We start from the raw sequence: 5,000 nt of genomic DNA on the forward strand, positions 1-5,000 counted from the left end.
ATATATATATCTATTAACATACAGACATACATAGATATCAATATATATATATATATATATATATATATATATATATATACAAACGCACATTAATACATATATGCACACACACACATGCATATACACACGTATGTATAAATATGATTAGTAAATGGTCTCACGAACAAAAACGAAAGTATTGAGCACGTTCTGTTGTGTGGATATCGTCAATAAAGTTATATACAGGTAGTAAAGCAGATGAATATTACTTCTTTTCCATTACCTTAAATAGAACATTCTTCATCGAGGGAAGATTCCTATAGAAACTCTTACACGAATTCTATCCACCTGAATAATGCGTTATTTATCACAAATCTTTAAAGTTATGGACAATTAGTAACTTAATTTATCTCGAACATTGTAAATATTTATATATGTAAAGCCATGCAATTGTAATCCTAGATAATACAAACTCACATATACATACACGTATACGCACTTACACGCACAAATAAATACACACGCATACACGTACATGCATTACAAGAAGCCTGTTTAAGTAACTGACGTCATATTTCAAGGTATATAATACGTTTATTGACTCTACATTACGTATCATTTGCTATATCACACCTACACATTACTCTCTCTATCTCGTTTTGTGTGCGTATGTATGTATGTAGGTATGTATTTATATGTGTGTGTGTATATATATATATATATATATATATTTATATATATATTGCAGCGTAGAAGACACATGGTAGCCATTCAGAAATAACAGACTGTTTGCTTTGCTTCACAAACAATTATTGTTTGTAATATGACGGCAAAGATTTCGCTCGAAATCGTGGCCTGGTCACTGGCAATATTGTTGCACTGTATCTCGCATATATACATATGCATACACACACACACACACGCACACACACACACACACACACACACGTGCATACCTATATACATGCATACATACGCACACGTGCATACCTATATACATGCATACATACGCACACGTGCATACACACAGAACACAGAGAGGCACAAACACAAACACGTATGCACACATATACGCGCACACACACACACACACACACACACACACACACACACATACAGACGCATATACAACAGTTTTTCATGTCTAGCTTATAGCATACTCCCATGTGTGCGTGCGCGTGTGTGACTGTGTTTGTGTATGTATGTACGTATGCCTGTGTGTACGTGTGTCTGCCTCTTTCTGTGTGTTGATCTAGCAAGCGGGGCCTCATATCAGTGAGAGGAGGGGGGCGGTGCGCATTGATGTCGTTGAGAGGTAGGCCCCGAAACGGCGCGCACTCTCTTCTGATGACCCCATACACTCGCTGGCTTCCGGTATGCAGAGTTATCGACTGGTAACACTTGCATGTGCAAGTTGTTTGTAAGACATCATTACATGTAGCTTAAATGTATAATATTTACATAAACACACACACACACAATATTGTTGAGGTTGGGTGCATGTCCACAAGTTAAGATCAGCTTCATACTAGGGCTGTATTTATCATCATGAATAAAACAATGATTTCGACGTACGAGTCGTAACTGTCATGTGTTCCATTTCTTTCTATAGCTTAGTCGAAGGAGGGAAAGGAAGTATCCCTGAGCGTTTTAGAGGTTCCAGTGTAGTGGGAAACTGGAAAGAAAGAAGTTTTATCAGACTTGTGTGTTATCAGAAAAATGTTGATCCCGTTCCTAGAAGAAAACAACCTTCTCACAAACATGCAACATGGTTTCCGTTCAAGGAAACAGCTAAACAAGTCAGCTGTAAACGTGATATACCTCGACTTTGCCAAGGCCTTCGAAAGGGTTGATCAAAGTATGATATGTCACAAGCTGTGAAACCTTGGTATTACCGGGCAACTGGAAGAATGGCTACATGATTTTCTGAAGGGAAGAAGTCAAACAGTTGTGCTCACTCTGAAGAGACACCAATTCTCAGCGGAGTCCCGTAGGGAGCTGTACTGGGGCCACTACTATTTGTGACATGCCCTCCGCGGTACAGTCAGCCAATCTGACCAGTTATGCTGATGACACAAAAGTATCGCAGGCAGTTAGGAACACTGAAGACATTATAAAAGTGCAGAAAGGCCTGAACGAAATCTACAAATGGGCTAACAAAATAATATGCAGTTCAATGCTATGAAATTTCAGGCACTCCACTATCGATCCAACACCAGACTAAAATCGGAATACACTGGATTAGAAGGTAATACGATCTCAGAGTCAGAGTCGGTGCGTGATCTGGGGGTTCACATGAACAATGATGCAACATTCCATGTGCATATTACCAAGATGGCAACGCTGTGTAGGTGAGTGGCTGGATGGATTTCTGCGGAAAATGGAAGCCCTGCTACTCCTATGGAAGACTTTCGTTCTCAGCCGCTTGGACTACATCCCATGTTCCCCATCTAAACAACCATCTTCAACAACCTTCTAGGCATCCTTAGAGATCTACATGGTATTGATGTTGAAGTTTTCAAGGAACGTCTGGACAGGTTTTTATCTTAGATACCAGATGAAGAAGAGTAGCTCCGTCCAATTCGCTAATTCACCAAAAACAACATCGGAAACAACACCGAGTCAATACAGGTAGTGCACCAGCATGACCTCAGCCCTGGGCTGAAGCCAGTAAACGATATTCATACATACATACATACACACACACGTTCACTCGCTCACACTCTCTCACTCTCTCTCTCACACTCATGTATGCATATGTATTTATGTATGTACGTATACCTGACAACACACCCCTTCATTCACTCACTGTCTTTTTTCTCTCTCACCTTCTTTCACACACACACACACACGTCCATTTATATATGAATATATATATGTATATATATATATATATATATATATATATATATATATATATATATATATATATATATATATATATATATATATATATATATATATATATATATATATATTAGTTGAAATTTACGGAAAAGCACAAACAGGTGAATTAGTTTGACGCTCGGGAAGGTAAGAAAGACTTTTATGCTTCGAGCCCATGCTCTTCAACAGAAAGGATCACGTGGAAATAAACAGTGAGATTAAAAAAAAAAAAACTTATGAATTTAGCAGCGATCAGTCATATGGATATATATATGCTGGACTCAAAAACGATGTATAGAATGTTCAGCTTTTGTCGAACGATCTGCACAATAGATTTGTTTATAGTGATCAAATGTTCGTGCCACATATTAGCTCTCTCTCTCTCCACCAAATCGATGTTATCTAAACAGGTGCACTGTGTACCACGCGTCAGGTGTTGAAGTGATCGTAGAGCAACCCGAGACGAAGTGTTTTGCTCAAAAGCACCGTCTGGTCCAGGAACTGAAACCACGATCTTGGTTGTCCCTCCATCGCTTGACAACTGGTGTCGATTTGCATATGTCTCCATAACATTGTGGTTCGGTAAAGAGATCTGTAGAATAATAACTAGACTTTGAAAGGTAAGTACTGGGAACGATTTTTTCAAGTAACGCTCTTGAAGGTGGTGCACTCGAATAGCCGCAGTCCAATGACTGAAACAAGCAAAAGTTAAAAGTCAAGAGATAAAAGTGACGTATTGTGTCTTTCAGAGCAATACAATGATCTCTTCCCGTTTGCAATTCCCAATATCACCAAGAGGACATAATATCTCAGGAAAGAAAAGTTCAGAAGCACTCAAAGTTTAGCATTAAACGAAATTTTCAGCAAGAAGGCGTCTTACGACATCGCTTATTTAGTCGTTTGTATTATTTGTTTCATTAAATTTTTGAATGCTTCCTTTAATTATTAACTTAATCGTTTATTTGTGTATTCATCGCCTACGTCCAAGGATTGCAACAGGCATCACACCCATACATATATGTGCATGTCCATCCATATATATACCTATATATCTATATATATATATTTGACTCATATGACTGCACGAATACAAACGTGCCCATGATGTACGTAAAGTACATAAAGTATGTCTCAATCATCTCTCATTCATTTCTTATATTTGCCTTGCAGATCACATGCGTGGGTGAGCACACACACACACACACAGACACACACACACACACACACACACACACACACACACACACACACACACACACACACACACACACACACACACGTGTTTATGTACCTACACGATTGGGCACACAAGTATCTTATGTGAATGCAGAAAATCAGTTATTCATAACACATTTCAAATAATTTTTCTTTCATATCCGCCCTTAATTAACTGAATTTACAAAGATGATGAAAACTAATTATATGATCTAAAAATTACAAGAATACTATATATATTTTGCTTCCTGTGTCTTTTTAATGGTTTCCACATCAAAGTAACATTGATAGCACAACCATTCCTACAATGTTCTCTAGGCGCCAATATTCTGTGTATACGCATACAAGCATACATACATACATGCATGCATGCATACATTCATACATATGCGTACATACATATTAGCGGTCATACATACATAATACATACATACATACATACATACACACAAGCGGTCATACACACAGGCAGACATGTATACACACATGCATAAACCATTCATAGCTACGTATGTGCGAATATTATATACATATGCGCAGAGTACTTACATAGAAATGTATTCTTGTACACATACATGCATTCATGCAAGCTGAATTAAATTAATTAATTTAAATGAGTTTGTTATTGTTTTTAAGCAATTATTTGTCCGATTGTTTACCTATATATTCAAGCTTCATCCTAAATGTTGACACATTCATACATGCATACGTATGTAGATGCATTCTAACGCATATAGACACACAAAGACGTACACAAAGAGACATACACACAGAGATATACACACAGAGATATACACACCGAGATATACACACAGCGACATACACAGAGAGTCATATACACTGAGACGCAAATACAAACGCGCAAACGTATCGTATCGGTGTTCCTGTAGAAATAATGAATTATTCGTTTTGAATCAAGT

General features: G+C 37.6%; 1 protein-coding gene across 1 annotated transcript in view; it reads right to left on the reverse strand.

The window, feature by feature from the left end:
• The window catches only part of LOC106884508 (uncharacterized), a 718,976-nt gene that overhangs the window by 52,228 nt on the left and 661,748 nt on the right, over window positions 1-5,000 (reverse strand). The window lies entirely within an intron of this gene.

This window comes from Octopus bimaculoides, chromosome 4 (assembly GCF_046866305.1).
Source record: "Octopus bimaculoides isolate indiv1 chromosome 4, ASM4686630v1, whole genome shotgun sequence".
Lineage (NCBI taxonomy): Eukaryota > Metazoa > Mollusca > Cephalopoda > Octopoda > Octopodidae > Octopus > Octopus bimaculoides.